Source organism: Hyaena hyaena, unplaced genomic scaffold (genome assembly GCF_003009895.1).
Source record: "Hyaena hyaena isolate Hyena2069 unplaced genomic scaffold, ASM300989v1 scaffold_1646, whole genome shotgun sequence".
NCBI classification, from domain to species: Eukaryota; Metazoa; Chordata; class Mammalia; order Carnivora; family Hyaenidae; genus Hyaena; species Hyaena hyaena.
In genome coordinates this window covers 137391-154447 of record NW_024082284.1, presented here as the reverse complement: position 1 = coordinate 154447, position 17057 = coordinate 137391, and the positions used below count along the sequence as shown (strand labels likewise).

Genomic DNA, 17057 nt, shown 5'->3' with positions numbered 1-17057 from the left:
AGCACAGAGCCCGATGCCGGGCTCGAACCCACGAACCATGAGATCATGACCTGAGCCAAAGTCGGACGCTCAACCGACTGAGCCACCCAGGTGCCCCTTAAAAACATTTTTAAAAACTTTTGCCAGAAAAAGAGATGGGGCACCTGGTAGCTCACTCGGTTAACCATCCAACTTCAGCTCAGGTCATGATGGAGGACCACAGATCGTGGGTTCAGGCCCCATGTTGGGCTTTGTGCTGACAGCTGGGAGCCTGGAGCCTGCTTCAGGTTCTGTGTCTCCCTCTCTTTCTACCCTTCCCCTGCTCATACTCTGTCTCTCTCTGTCTCTATTTCTCTCTCTCAAAAATAAATAAACATTAAAAAATTTTTTAAATAAATGAATAAAAGAATAACTATTAACAGGAAAGAGAGACACTACATAATTTTCTGACCAAGATGGTGTTAAACTAGATATGAATTTTGTAAAGATATCTCACAAATATTTGGAAGTATAACACAATTCCCAATAACCTATGAGTCAAGCAGGAAATCAAAAAGAAATTATAAAATATTTTGAACTAAGTAAAAATGAAAATATATATTTTAAAATGTGTGGAATGCCACTTCAGGGAAAGATAGCAGATAGGAGGACCTTAAGCTTACCTTGTTCCATGGATACAACTACATAACACCAGAGACATACATAACATATCAATGTAAATAACCCAGAGAATGACCCAAAGATTGGCGGAACAGCTTTTCCACAGCTAATGTAGAGATTACCCACATCAAGAGGGTAGGAAGGGTGGAGATGTGGTCAGGCACTAAAGAGACCCACAGGACTATCCTTGAAGGGGAGGAGGCCATGGGCATGGAGAGGGGAAAAAACAAGACACTCACAGTGGGCACCCAGACATGGGGGACATGCACAGGAAAGGCAAATCCCCTTAATATTTGGCTTTGAAAATTAGATGGACATAACTTCACAAGTTCTTACAATCAGTGGGGCTTAACACTTAGAACCTTAAAAGTCAGTGGGCATGGCTCTGGGAGAGCTAGGAGGGTATTAGGAAACTGAGTCCCTACCCTTAAAGAGGCAGCAACACAAAGAGTCCTGAAGAGAGATATAGCGTAGAAGCAACAGTTTGAAAATCACCTGGAGTACATAGCAGGGAGATCTATTTACTAATCTCAGAGCTTGTACTAGAGGGGCAGGGATCTTGGGAAACTTCTCCAGCAGCAAGAGAGCTAGTGAATGCTACTTCCCTCCTTGTCTGCCTAGCTTAGACACGTGGACATCTTCAGAAACCAGAAGAGGGCCAATATTCCCGATCTAAATTGCAAATGGCGTACCCTGCACCCAGCTTCCCCTGTGGACATACTCCCTGCAGCCAGGCTGGGCTCCATGTGGCCTCCCACAGGAGGTCTGCACAAACCTTGCTAACACACCAGAAGCCCCACTTCTGCAGACCTGCTATCCTCTCCAACATGCCCTTGGCCAGAGTCCATCCAAAGTGGTAGCACAAATCTGGAATCATGCAAGCAGCCCCAACAAGGACCAACATGATCCAGAATGACTTCTGCCCTGAGGAGTGGGAATGGTAAGCACATATACCACTCAACTGTGCACATGGCAGTGGGCTGTGGGGAGACATCCGGTCTAACTGTAGGCCACACCTACCACAAAAGCTTCAGGGAACAACAAAGGAAATGTGTCCAGCATTCCAGTGCTACCATAACTCTGACAAAGGCCTGGTCTGAATCAACTCAAGCCCAAGGCAGCCCTAGAGTGGCCCACTAATAACACATGGACCAAACCCTGCCCCAAACAGGCAAAAATCTATCACAGATGACTAACTAAAGGCAAAAGTGGCTTAGCCACAATAGTAGTACACATGTAACACACATAGGAGATGCCCCTGAAGCACTAGGTTCTAGGAACAAGAGACATTACACTGCAGGGCACTACACAATCTCTTCATAAGGCCACTACTTTCAACAGCTGAAGACACAGCTAACACAGAGAAAGGACACAAAGAGTTGGATAAAATGAAGAGAAAGAGGAATGTGTACTAAATGAAAGAAAAGGACAAAATTATAGCAAGAAAGTTAAACAAAAGAGAGATAGGTAGTGTGTCTAAAAAGGAATTTAAAGTTATGGTCATAAAGATACTCACTAGACTTGCAAAATGAGTGGAGAGACAGAGAGACAGAGAAACAGAGAGAGAGGGCTCAATGAACAAAATCAGAAATGAAAGAGAAGAGATATATCAATTGACACCACAGAAATACAAAGGATTATAGAAGAATATTATGAAAAATTATATGTCCCAGAATTGGACACCTAGAAGAAATGGATTAATCCCTAGAAATATATAAGCTACCAAAATTAACAGAAGAGGAAATAGAAAATTTGAACAGACTGAATTTCAGCCATGAAATTGAATCTGTACACAAAAAAACTCCCAACAAATAAAAGTCCAGGATCTTCACAAGTGAATTCTACCAAACATTTCTGAGAGACAGAGCATGAGTTGGGGAGGGGCAGAGAGAGAGGGAGACACGGGATCCGAAGTAGGCTCAAACTAGTGTTTAAACTCACTAACTGCTAGATCATGACCTGAGCCAAAGCTGGATGCTCAACAGATTGGGCGACCCAGATGCCCTTAATACTACCAAACATTTAAAGATGTCTTACTACCTATTCTTTTCAAACAATTCCAAATAATAGAAGAGAAAAGAAAACTTCCAAATTCATTCTATGAAGCCAGCATTACCCTGATAGCAACACCAGAAAAAGAGATCACAGAAAAAGAGAACTACAAGCCAGTATCTCCAATGAACATAGATACAAAATTCCTCAACAAAATATTAGCAAATCAAATTTAGTAACACATTAAAAAAAAATCATTCACCAAAATCAAGTGGCATATATTCCTGGGAGACAAGGGCGCTTCCATTTTCACAAATCAATTAATGTGATAGATTACATCAAGAGAAAGAATAAAACCATACGATCATTTCAATAAATGCAGAAAAAGAATTTGACAAATTACAACATCCATTCATGATAAACACCCTCAACAAAGTAGGTTTTGAGGGAACATACCTCAACATAGTAAGGGCCATGTATAAAAAACTAACATCATACTCAATGGGGAAAAATTGAGAGATTTTTTTTTTCTCCCAAGATCGGGAAAAAGACAAGGATGCCCATTCTGATCACTTTCACTTGATAGTACTAAAAGTTTCAGCCACAGCAATTGGACAACAGAAGAAATAAAAGGCATCCAAATTGGTAAGGAAGAAGTAAAACTTTCACTATTTGCTGATGACATGATACTATATATAGAAAACCCTAAAGACTCTACCAAAAATCTTCTAGAACTGATAAATTCAGTAATATTGTAGGATAAAAACCAATATACAGAAATCAGTTGCATTCTATACACTAAACTAAAGGAGAAGAAAGAGAAATTAATAAAATAATAACATTTACAATTGAACCAAAAATAATAATATACATAGGAATAAACTTAACCAAGTCAGAATAAAACCTGTACTCTCTAAACTATAAAACACTGATAAAAGAGATTGAAGACATCACAAACAAACGGAAAGATATTCCATACTTAATGGATTAGAAACAAATATTGTTTAAATAGCCATACTACCCAAAGCAATCTATGGATTCAATCTAATCTTTATCAAATACCAACAGCATTATTCACAGAAGTAGAACAATCCTAAAATTTGTATGGAATCACAAAAGACCCAAATTAGACAAAACAATCATGAAAAAGAATAACAAAATTGGAATTATCACAATTCCAGATTTCAAGATATACTACAAAGCTGTAATAATCAAAACAGTATGGTACTGACACAAAAATGGACACATAGATCAATGGAACAGAATAGAAAATCTAGGGGAAAAGCAGATTATATGGTCAATAATGTTCAACAAAGGAGGCAAGAATATGCAATGGGAAAACACAGTTTTTTCAACAAATGGTGCTGGAAAAACTGGAAAGTTACATGCAAAAGAATGAAACTAGACCTGTTTCTTACACCACACACACAAATAAACTCAATGTGAATTAAGGACTTAAATGAGATACTTGAAACCATAAAAATATTAAAGAGAGAGCAGGCATTAATCTCTCTGACATTAGCCATAGCAACATTTTTGTAGATATGTCTCCTGAAACAAGGGAAACAAAAGTAAAAATAAATTATTGGGAAGACATCAAAATAAAAACTTTTGCACAGCAAAGGAAACAATCAACAAAACTCAATTCCAAGCTACTAAATGGGAGAAGATATCTGCAAATGCCAGATCCAATAAAGGGTTAGTATCCAATATATATAAAGAACTTCTACAATGCAACACAAAAATCCCACATACAATCCAAGTTAAACTATATGCAGAAGACACAGAAGACATATAGATAGCTGACAGACACATGAAAAGATGCTCAACATTAACTTATCATCTGGGATATGAAAGTCAAAACTAAAAATAGATATTACTTCACACCTATCAAGAGTGAAGGCTAAAATCAATAATACAAGAAACAAGTGTTGGAGAGGATATGGTGAAAAAGGAACCCTCCTACAATGCTGGTAGGAATGCAAACTGGTGCGGCTACAATGGAAAGCAGAATGGAGGCCCCTCAAAAAAAATAAAAATAGAATAACCATATGATTCAGTAATCCCTACTGGGTATTCACCCAAAGAATATTAAACAAACAAACAAACAAACAAAAACTAATCCAGAAAGCTAAATGGGAAATATACAGGAAATAACAGATGTTAGCAACGATGCAGAGAAAGGGGTACACCTGTGAATTGTTGGTGTGAATGAAAACTGGTGCACTATAGAGAACAATATGAAAGTTACTCAAAAAATTAAAAAAATAGATCTACCCTATGGCTCATCAATTTCACTACTAGGCATTTATCTAAAAGATACAAAAATGCTGATTCAAAGGGGCACATGCACTCCAATGTTTAATAGCAGCACTATCAACAATAGCCAAAGTAGGAGAAGAGCCCACAAGTCCATTGACTGATGAATGAATAAAGAAGATGTGATATATACCTACAATGGAATATTACTCAGCAATCAAAAGGAATGCAATGTTGCCATTTGTAACTACATGGATGGAACTAAAGTGTAGTATGCTAAGCATAATCAGTCATAGAAAGGGAAATATCATATGATTTCACTCATATGTGGAATTTAAGAAACAAAACAGATTAACAGAGGGGAAGGGAAAGCAAAATAAGATAAAAATAGAGAGTGTGGCAAGCCATAAGAGACTTAAATACAGAGAACAAACTGAGAATTACTGGAGGGGAGGTGGATGGAGGATGGACTAAATGGGTGATGGGCATTAAGGAGGGCACTTGTTGGGATGAGCAATGGGTATTGTATGTAAGGGACGAATCACTGGATTCTACTCCTGAAACCAACACTACAACACTAACTTGTAATTAACTACAAGTTAACTAACTTGAATGTAAATAAATAAATAAATAAATAAATAAAACAAAAATATGTGTAATGCAGTTTTTATAGTATTAATGCATATATTTAAAAAGACTCTCAAATCAATGAATTAAACTTCCATCTAAACAAACTAGAATAAAGAACAAATTAAAACTAAAGTAAATAGAAAATAAAATCATTAAAAAAAATCAATGGCATTATAATCAAAATAAAAAATTAATAAAATGGATAACAGTGAAATTGATCATATAAAAGGAAGATATGTATTATGGACATGGGAAATGGAGGGAGGACATTACAATGACAGACATTAAAATGATATATATATTAAAAATTTATAAGCATAAATTTGGCAAAAATAAATGAAATGGGAAAATTTCTTTAAAAAACTCAAACCAAACCTACCCAATAAAAAGTAGATAGTCAGAATAATCTTACATCTATCAGTGATATTGGTTTGTAGTTAATAACATCCCCACCTTCCAAAATAAGCGAACAAAAAATACAAGCGAAGTGACTTCACTGGTAAGTTAAATCACACATTTAACAAAAGAAGTAAGACCAGTTAAACATATATTCTTCCAGAAAATGTTTGAGAAGGAAATAATTTCTAACTCATTTTACAAGGTCAAAATTTTCTTGATGCTAAAATGAGAAAAAGGCATTTAACAAAAGATGTATACACAACTATCTATAATTGACAAAAATCTCAAGAAAATATAAGCAAATATATATAATCTAGCTACATATACAAACATAATACAGCACTGGTAATTGGTGTTCATTTCAAGAATAAAGGCTGGATCAATAACACCAAAAAGTCAATCAAAATATCAACAGATAAGGAAAAAAGTCATCATGTCACTATATTAAAAAAATCGTGAGTTTCGTCAATATTCATCTATTCATGACCAAAATCCTAACCAAACTAAGAATGGCCATGAGTTTCCTTGGAGTGATAAAAAGCTTCTGAAAAAAATCTACAGCTAACATATTTTAATGTTATATATGGAATACTTTTTCCCTAATTTCAGGATTAAGTGTAACCACTCTAACCACCACTCTTATTCACCATTGTGGAGGAACTTCTAGGCAGTACAATAAGGCAATTAAATAAACAAATTAAAGGCATGCCATTTGGAGAAGAAACAAAACTGTCTTTAACCACAGACAACACAATAGTCTATGCAGAAAACTATAAAGATTATTAAAATATAAATAAAATAGTTTTGTTTAATAATTCTTTGTGGACTAACTTCTGTGTTTCAGACTGTGTTCACCTTGTCCTTAATGTGGTTCACCTATAGCAGTTAATCTTTATGCTCATCGAAATTAGATTCTAAAAGAAAGGATAGAATAAACAAATTATCAAGAAGTTATAATTACTTTTTTAAGGAAAATAAGCTGGAAAATATGTATAGGGAAGGTAGAGAGATAGAGAGCAAAGTGAATTTTCAATGTAGTGGTTAAAGGAAGTTCTCATAGAAAGGGTAACATCTGAACATGGAAATGAAGTATGGGAGGAAGCCAACCATGTGAATATTTAAAGGAGTTTCCTATATTGTGGGACCAGAACTTGTAAAGGTACTGAGGTGAGAATAAGTCTTATATACAGACTTGTGGGAAGACCCAAATCCTATTTCTTTTTCTTCTCAGTAAAGTGACTGCCCTCAGCATTCTACTACATCATCAGGGAGGATTTGGAGGGACTCCAAATAACAAATAACAAATATAGCTCAGAAGAGGGAGGAAAAGATACCACAGAATGAAAAGCAGAGGAAAAGATAGAAGCCTGCACTCTTTAAAGCAAGACCAACTTTAGCCTTTGTCTTGTCTTGTCTCAAAAATGCCTGCAGCCAGGCATATGTCTTTTAGGCACTGGAGGACTATTTGCTGAAGGAAATTAAGAGTTTCACAGCAATATCTTCAAAACACTGACATTTAGAGTCCATAATAAAAAACTAGATTACAATCTTCTCTTATTACAGTTCACATGTCAATTTTCTCTACTCAAACATGAAGAGCTGTCAATCCATCATTCATATCTCACTGTTAATGATGAATGGACCACCAATAAATGCAAACCATTAAAAAAAAAGTCTCCAACAGAAAACGTAATCATGGAAAAGAGGGGAGGGGTTCTAATCCAGGTAAAACAAACTTCATGCATAAGGGATATATGTACAATGCATATCCAGGGAAAAGTGAGGCAAATATTGCATTTATAAAGTAATGATAGAAATACATAAAAATAAACAATCACTAAAAAATAATGAGATTTTGGAAATTTAAACTTTATTAGCATACAAAATTATTCAACACTAGGATCAGAATGGGGCGCCTGGGTGGCTCAGTGAGTTGAGCATCCAACTTCAGTTCAGGCTATAATCTTGCAATTCAGGACATGATCTCTCAGTTAGTGAGTTTGAGCCCTGTGTCGGGCTCTGTGATGACAGCTCGGAGCCTGGAGCCTGCTTTGGATTCTGTGTCTCCCTCTCTCTGTGCCCCTTCCCCACTCACACTCTGTCTCCTCCCTCTCAAAAATATATAAACACTAAAAAAAACAAAACAAAACAAAACAAAAAACCAATAGGATCAGAAGATAATGTATAAACAATTTAAAAGAATAAAACAAAAAATAAAATGGAAAAAAGACAAGTTAAAATAATTTAAAGAATCAACTCAGGAGTTCTCATTGGACAGTTTAACAAATAAGAACAAATAATAAATAAACACATAAATTGTTATAAAAGCTAGTATTTTAAAATTGTCAGCTGAGGGGTGCTGGGTGGTTCAGTCGGTTGTGCATCGGACTTGGGTTCAGGTCATGGTCTCACACTCATGAGTTTGAGCACCACCTCAGGCTCTGTGCTGACAGCTCAGAGCCTGGAGCTTGCTTTGGATTCGGTCTCCCTCTCTCTCTGCCCCTCCCCCACTCACACGTGTCTTTCAGAATAAATAACATAATAAAAAATAAATTAAAAAAGTTACATTGCCAACTGAAGAAGTCTCCACATAGAAAAGTCTATCCTAATGTGTACCCAAAGCCCAACACAATGCATGAAATGATACATAAGACATATACTATCTAAGGCACCTAATTATGAAGCCTAGAACATAACAAATATAGGGAAAACCAGAGAGAAGTCATATTGCAAATCAGTAAACAAATGCAAATGACATCAGAGTTCTCATTCACAACTGGACTAAAATTTCTGAAGAAAAATAATTTTAAGTACTCAAAAAAGTATCAGTCGAGTTTAAGAGTATGAAAAGAAGACATTTGGGGCAATACAAACATTCATGATACATATTTATTTTCCATCCTCCCTTTGATACGAAGCTACTGTAAAATGTAAAGTCTAGGGAACAGGAAATGCCAAAAAGAGACAAAGGATGATCTAGAATTAGGTAAAGAAAATATCAGAATGATAACTGTGCCATCAGCTATGAGAACAGCCAGAAAGCTTCCTTCAGGAAGAAGGGAGCTCCTGAGAGGAAGAAAAACCTCTGATTATCTAATATGTTCAGACACTTTAAAAATTACATTGGTAGATATCTAGCATATCTGATGGAGTATATGGAAGCAATTAAATTAAGATACAAAGAAAGCCAAATAAGTGAAAACACAAGGTAATCACTAATGCCAGAAAAATCGGTAGGATTTATATTAAAAAAATCCTAACTGTGCCTTAATATTGTTGCAGAAATAATGTAATTATATAGTCAACATAAAAAAGTTGTTGATTTAAATAAAAAATACTCATATAACTATACATAGTAATATGCAGGGAGTTGTAGGGGAGGGAGAGGTGGTATTATAAAAATTCACCTTCCTTAACAGGAACTTATAACTAATGTAAAATGTTAATCAAGTTACTAATTCGGCACACTCTTGGTAAATATGAAAATAAATACCAGGAATAAGAACTAAATATTTGAAAATGGTTAGCCCAGGGTGTGGGAGTAGGGGCTAGGGAAGAGTGAAGAAAGTGCTATTTTCACTCCAGATTTTATCATAACTACACACACACACACGAAGATATATAGTATATATATATATTTGTGTGTGTGTGTGTATATATATATGTGTACACACACACATATATAGATATATACATTGTTAGTTAATTTTTACCAAGTTTTTGCAACTCTTTAACACTAATGAAGATACTATATATAATAATTTACTGCATTATTCTGAAAGCAACTCATAACAATAAAATAACATTTTTAATGAAAACTTTAAAACTGAAAATTTAAAGCATGTGACTGTCAAAAGACACAGGGAGAAAAGCAGGAAAGGACAGACATAAAATGTTTTTAAATATAAACATGATAGCATGCAAATGAGGTTGAGTGTTCTCTTTATTCCCTGCCATAAACATTCCAATTTCTATTTCTGTAAGTATTCATTCATTTCCACACATTCTTGGGATAAATATTTTGAGTAAGTAAGGAAATAGAAATTTCTTCCTCTAAAGCTTCCTTGCAATTTTCTCACATTAGTGTCACAATCTTATGATAAATTTCTCAGCATTTGTACCCTCAAAACAATTTTAAAATTTCCCCAAACTACAGTTGGCTAGTTTTAAGAATGACTTTATTAACCTTGAAGAAATCCAAGTGTTTTAGAATAAATTGTGTGTATTTCCTCTAGGTGGTAAGTGTCTAGTTTGGTAAGCAAATAAACTACAATCAATGAGAAAAAGCACATTATAGATAATCATTACTTACTTGCTAAATGAACAAATGAATTGATTTTCCATAGAAAATTAAGAGAAACTCTAAGTGTGTATCATATTATATTCTAATATCCATATTAGAATATATGGAAGCCTGGCAGTCAGCTTCAGCAAGTTATTTTAATCATGGAAGGTGGGGAATTGGGGAGGAGAGAATTGACCGACTTAGTACATAGCACCCACAAGTGAGTTATCTGGTTGTCATTGCTAAATAAAGAATTTATGTCAATAAAAAAATTTGTCAATTTTTCATAAAGGCAAGTTGTTTTGGAAGAAAGAATATAAAGTCAAATATGACATCTACCACTATGTGACATTTGTGTTATTTTATAATAATCATTTTCTGATTATAAAATCTTATTTATTACAAAAACATTTAACTTACCTTACTATCTATTACTCTATGAAGAATACTAATAAATAGAAATTCTCCATGGACCTATTTTAAGTCTTCTTGTCATCTTTCTCCATTAGTCTAATCTGAACCATCTCACCAGATCTGAATTCACTTTTACCTCCATTTGACATGATTGCTGAATCTGTGCTTCTAGCCTTGACTTAAGTGTTTTCCAGTCCCAAATTTTCAGTTCCTGCTTCTGGGTAGCTTCAGATATCCTTGGACTTCCTACAAAATATGATGTATCTTTCCTCTCAAACTTCCTTAGTTTCATACTTTCCTTCCCTCATAGTTCACACTTTTATTACCTTTCATCTTGTTTCTAACAGTTGTCTTGTGGTAAGTCTCTAATGACTTCATTGTTATCTGATCAAAAATTACCAATGCTTCCTCAGCATTTCAAAAAGAAACGCAGTCTCCTTGGCTGCAGTTCAAAATTCTCCAAGGCTTTGTCTCAAACCATTTCCAATCTCATTCTCTGGGTCCACCTGCTAATATCCTACTTCCTTATTAAATCTTTTAAATATTGTGCCTTCCAGCCTCACTTCTGCCACATATTCATGTTGATACTTCTGTTTGGCATTCTCTTTCACCCTTAGTTCCACCTACACAACAAATCCAATCCATTTTCCCAGGCTCATTCAATGTCAACTATATCAAAGTTTTCTAGGTTATACTACTAAGAAATAATTTTATGGACATTTCAGTGCTCACTATAAATTTCATGTGCTTAATTACCAGGCTTTTTATCCAAGATAAAACAATAATCTCTGAAGGCTAGGATTTATACTGGATTTCTTATGTATTATTTATCATATTGAAAACACCTGCCACAGATCTGATAGTGTTTTAGGTATTAAGAATACAGTTAAGTAAGACAAGGCCCCAATATCATAAAACCTTCATCCTTTTAATAGGAGAAACAGATATTAAACAAGAATGTGTATAAAAATTAGATAATTTAGGAGAGTGGGCAGTGCACTGAAGAAAATAATGCAGATAAATATAATAGTACATCTAGATATTTGTTATGAAAAAATTGACTTAAAGCACTTAATATGATAATATGGTAGGATAGAGATGGGGAAAGGAACAAATAAGGATGCATAAATTGTACTTATATCAAACTGTATAGGATAGTTCATTTATTCATTAAAAATGTGAAGCATGAAGCTAGAATATGCCTGAACTACTGTAATCATTGGTAAATAAAACATGGTATAAACTTAAGTAGCTCACACTGTGGGGAGACAGGTATGTAAGATCACATAAGGCTATATGAACATTTCTGTAAAGGCATAAAATGACTATGAATGAAGTTCTATTGCAAACAAGAAAGCAAGCAGCAATCAGTGCAGTTTTGAAAAATCTGATGAACAAAGTTTGTCATGCTACACCTTAAACAACTTAATGCTGAGTACTCTTCCTTCCATTCTGATTAATAGACATGGCCTAACTTCAACAATTTCATGTTCATAGCAGCTTCAGTGTATTTTTTTTTCTTTTTCCACTGCTTTCCTGGCTACCTCATTGGTCTACAGATCCACTTGTGATCCACACTGCACTCAGGTCACAATTGCTTAGTTCCAGGATGGACAGACACCTAACCAAATCTGAACCTCTTTAATAATACTAAGTGTGGGATTAAAGATTGTGGTACTGCATTTCATTCAATGACAAGATCAACAAGTATTAATCAGAAGGCTTCTGAGAGCTTTATCTGCAAATGCTAGGAGGTGTAATTCTGAAAGAATGAAAGGCACATGACGAGAGAAACAGATATTCAATAGGAAAAGAACCAGGGTTTTCAAAGATTCTGTTCATCCCTAAGAGTTAGTTTAATTCCTGAACCTCCATTGGTTTGATTTTTTGAACTTACAGTTTTCTTCTCTGGTTCTCAGTAGGATTGGGTTGTTTAAAGCCAAAACACATCCGCATTAATGAAAAGATGAGAGGTAATTCCAGGGAAAATAAGCTTTGACTTTATGGTTTCCTTATTACTCCTTCAAAATGTTGTTTCATCAAAACTCTTCCCTGATTTTCTTTTTATTCCCCTCAGACACATTTTCCCCAAATCACCAATTCTACAGGAAAAGTCTCAGCATTAAACTGAAAGAAGAAATGTTGAATTTCAACAAGAAAAGCAACACTAAACGCTCCGAAACAATTTTATGATATTGATTGGAAATGGAAGCAATAGAAAGTATTGGCAAGAAGAATAATCAATTATATAGACATTAGTCTTGTACAAAGGTGGGTGTGGTAGGTTGGGATGAGAAAACATGTTTCATTTATATCATAGTTAATATGAAGTGATAATATTAATCTTTGTAACCAATTGTAACTTACAGAACTTGAAAAATTCTCAGGATCAGTTTATGTGTGATGACAGTAAAAGACAACACACTATTTCATGCTTTGACTTTTTTGATTTTACCAGACACAAAGGAGACTTAGGAGTCACGAGAATGAGTACAGTGTGATTCTGAGTTGAATTCAACTTCAAGTTCAGTGCACTACCAATATGCCAACGTTCCTTCAGTTTTATTCTATTGGTTTCTGACTGAATGGAAACTGTTATCTATTTTGTCTTGAACAATGGATGTTAATTACAAAAGTTATTTTAAAAAACAAACCAAGAAAAATAGACTGAAGCTCCTGGGAGGTACTGCAAAGGCAAGTAGATTCATGCATTAGCAGGAAAGGATGTGGTTTAAAAAAACCCAAAAACTGAATAAAACATACAATGTTTAGAGCTGTATGATATTCCCTATTAGGCTGAAAATCTGTTGTACAGGGAAAACATTATTTTAGCCAATTCGATAGAAATTTGGAAATTAATGCATTGATGGCAGGAAAAGAATTATAAACAAATATATTAGGAGACATTTGAAGTATTTATACTTAGGTTGAATATTTAAAATTTTTATTTACATAACTTGTACTGATACATATGTTTTTATTTGTATTTTTGCAGTAAGATTTTTGAAGAGGGATCTTTAATATGTAAATATTATAAAATCTAATAATCTGAAACTGTAATGATTTAATATTGCTACCTTTAGATAATGTGATTATTCCATGATATTCAACAAATGAAAAGAAGGGGTGGCTGGGTGGCTCAGTCAGTTGTGTCCAATCCTTGATTTCAGCTCTGGACATGATCTCACAGTTCTTGGGTTTGAGCTCCGCAGGAGGCTCTGTACTGATAGCAGGGAGCCTGCTTGGGGGTTCTCCCTCTTCCTCACTCTCTGCCTATCTGCCACTCATGGTCTCTCTCTCTCTCTCAAAATAAATAAATAAACATTTAAAAAATCACCACTCTACTGCTCATGATCTCTCTCTCAAAATAATAAATACATATTAAAAAAGACAAATGAAAAAATAATTTTCTGTAGAACACGAATTGTTCAAAAAGTCTTTGTCACCGAGATGTCTTCATAGTTTTCTACAATGAATACTGAAAAAATTTTTTTTTGAAAATCTCATATATGAAGAAATACAACCAAAGCCTGTAGTCCGTAATTAGTAATAAAGATAAATGAGAAATACTTACTTAAATAAAGGAGTTTAGGCTCAGAGGAAATGTCTCTGAGATTGGGCAGATGACACAAAAAGTGTTTGAAACCCAGTGGAAGCACTGTGCATCTTAGCAACACCAGAGGAAATCTGAACATAGTACCACAGCACACTTCTCAACAATTTCTAAGTTAGATAGGTTTCCAGATGTCCAAATGACCAGAATGGTTATATAACTTGTTTACTGTGCAGCCAGTTTTATTGATTCCACAAACTATTTGCCATCAATACACTGTACTGGAGGCTTATTAGGTTTGGGGAAATCCCTTTTATTTCCCTTTGTTGACGCTTGAAAAATTTTTTTGAGATGAATGAGATACATTGTTTTGAGATAATCAGTACAAATAATTAGACAAAGATAACATATAGACTCAAATTCACAGAATTACTCAGTGATTACTTCTTCTTACTTCTTACTTACAGTGATTACTTACTTCTTATTCTTTCAAGGAGGAAGTTGGGGAGGGTTTAATTATACATGCATGAAAGTTGTATACTAATCTTAGACTACTTTATGATCATAATACCAAACATAACTCAAAATAGAGGATCGATAAAGATATAGATAGATCCTCATCCAAGTTTTCTTTGTTATAAATATTAAAGCTCAGATATTCTAGAATGTTTTCTTGAAAATGACAAAATGAAGGGGCACCTGGGTGGCTCTAGTCAATTGAGTGTCTAACTTCAGCTCAAGTCATGATCTCACAGTTGGTGAGTTCAAGTCTCGCACTGGGCTCTGTGCTGATAGCTCAGAGACTGAAGGCTGTTTCAGATTCTGTGTGTGTATGTGTGTGTGTGTGTGTGTGTGCCCCTGCCCCTCCCCTGCTCATGCTCTGTCTCTCTCTCTCTCTCTCTCAAAAGTAAATAAATATTTTAAAAAATTAAAAAAGAAAATGACAAAATAAAAAATACCAGGTTTCTATGGAACTTGATCATTTTTAGGTTTCCAAATTACTATGCTGCACTCCAAATGCATTCATGTATGAATTAATTTTTCCATTCAACCAATAATCATTCTAAAATAAAACTGGAATAAAAGAAAACAAATTAGTTAAAATACAATGTCTCATTTAAATTATTTAAAAAATATTTATTTATTTTGAGAGAGAGAGAGAGAGTGAGCTGAGAAGGGGCAGGAAGAGAGGGAGGGAGAATCCCAAGCAGACTCCATACCATCAGCACAGAGCCAGATACAAGGCTCAAACTCACAAACCATGAGATAGTGACCTGAGCCAAAACCCAAAGTTGGATGCTTAACTGACTGAGTCACCTGGTACCCCACAATGTCTCATTTAAAGAACAACAACAAAAATGAAATGAAGTTGTGTGAGTAGTCTAAACTTAAACATTTTAAAAACAGTATTTAGGGGGTATTTGGGTGGTTCAGATGATTGAGCCTCAGACTCCTGATTGTGGCTCAGGTCATGATCCCAGGGTCCATTTGAGCTTGGAGCCTGCTTAAGATTCTCTCTCTCTCTCCTTCGGCCCCTCTCCTCTGCTCATGTGCTCTCTCTCTAAAAATTAAAAAAAAATTTTTTTTAATTTAAATGAATAAATAAATAAATAGTATTTAAGTAAAATATTCTTTCTGGCAGTTTTTATTAACTTTTTGACCGATTTCCAAATTGCTATTTGTTTTTTATTCATTTTTCCATAGCAGCATTCAGAAAGTCCAGCATAGGGTGCCAGGGCAGCTCAGTTGGTTAAGCACCCAACTCTTGGTTTTAACTCAGGTCATGATCTCATGGCTTGTGACGTGAGTTCTAGCCCTGCACCAGGCTCCACACTGACAACATAGTCTGCTTTGGATTCTCTCTCTCCCCTCTCTCTTCCCCTTTGCTGCCCCCTCTCTCTCTCTAAAAAAAAAAAAAAAAAAAAANTAAATCAACTTAAAAAAAATTTAAAAAAGAGAGCCCAGTGTAAATTGCTTATGCTTTAAGCTCACATGCACAACATAAGGGGAATAAAGTTGACAGCCAGAAATGAAAAAAAAAAAAAAAGAAAAAAAAAAAGGAAAGAAAGAAAGGGAAAGAAATGTAGAGAAGGAGTAGAGAAGCAAGTGGGTTGTCCTATGAATTCGAGGAGCATTTACAGTAGAATAAATGAATGAGGAGATGGCTGGAAAGAATTTAAGTTGAAGTTAGGCAGTAAAGTGGCTGAATTTATGACTACAGAACAGTGCAGTTCTGCGTGTTGGTTAAGTCCCAGGTGGTGTTACAGGAATGAGTAGTAGATACTTTAGTGGTAAAGGTCACTGGAAACTTACAAAGATGGAATGCTAAAGGAGAAAAATGACAGTAACAGAAATATGATAAATCTAATTTTTTTCATTTTAAAGTTCTAGCATACATTTCAGTAAAATTTCACCTCCAGACCCTGCAAATAATCAACTTCTTCATATACCAGGCATTGAGCTAAGTTCTTTACATACATCACTTCATCTAATCCTCAAAAATATCACATAAAAAGACATATCACTATTACCCTCAGCTTATGAATGAGAAAACTGTGGATCCAAAAATGTGAGTAATTTTGTCCAAGTTGCACAGATATGTGATGAGAGTTCAAAACCAGACAGTCAGATTCCAGGCACTATAGTCTTAAGCATGATTGCATTATACTATTATACAAAAATAAAACCAGAAAGAAGGGCTTTATTGAATATGAACAGCAGAAATACCAATAGTATTTAAGTATAAATGGAATATTTTCCTCTAGTGTTTGTTCAACTTTGGCTGTTACAGATTCTTTAGCAAACCTAATTAGATCTAAGAACATCGTCTAAAGAAAATGCACATACACGTATGTTTAAAAACGGATTTGTACAGTCCCTTTGAAA

At 34.8% G+C, this 17057-nt stretch overlaps 1 long non-coding RNA gene across 1 annotated transcript in view; it reads left to right on the top strand.

Moving 5' to 3' along the window:
- LOC120226305 overlaps positions 1-13678 on the top strand; it is a 51911-nt gene extending 38233 nt beyond the window's left edge. The window contains exon 3 of the long non-coding RNA XR_005526993.1: positions 12696-13678. This is a non-coding gene — a long non-coding RNA (uncharacterized LOC120226305). The remainder of the gene's footprint in view (positions 1-12695) is intronic.
- The last annotated feature ends 3379 nt before the right edge of the window (positions 13679-17057 follow it).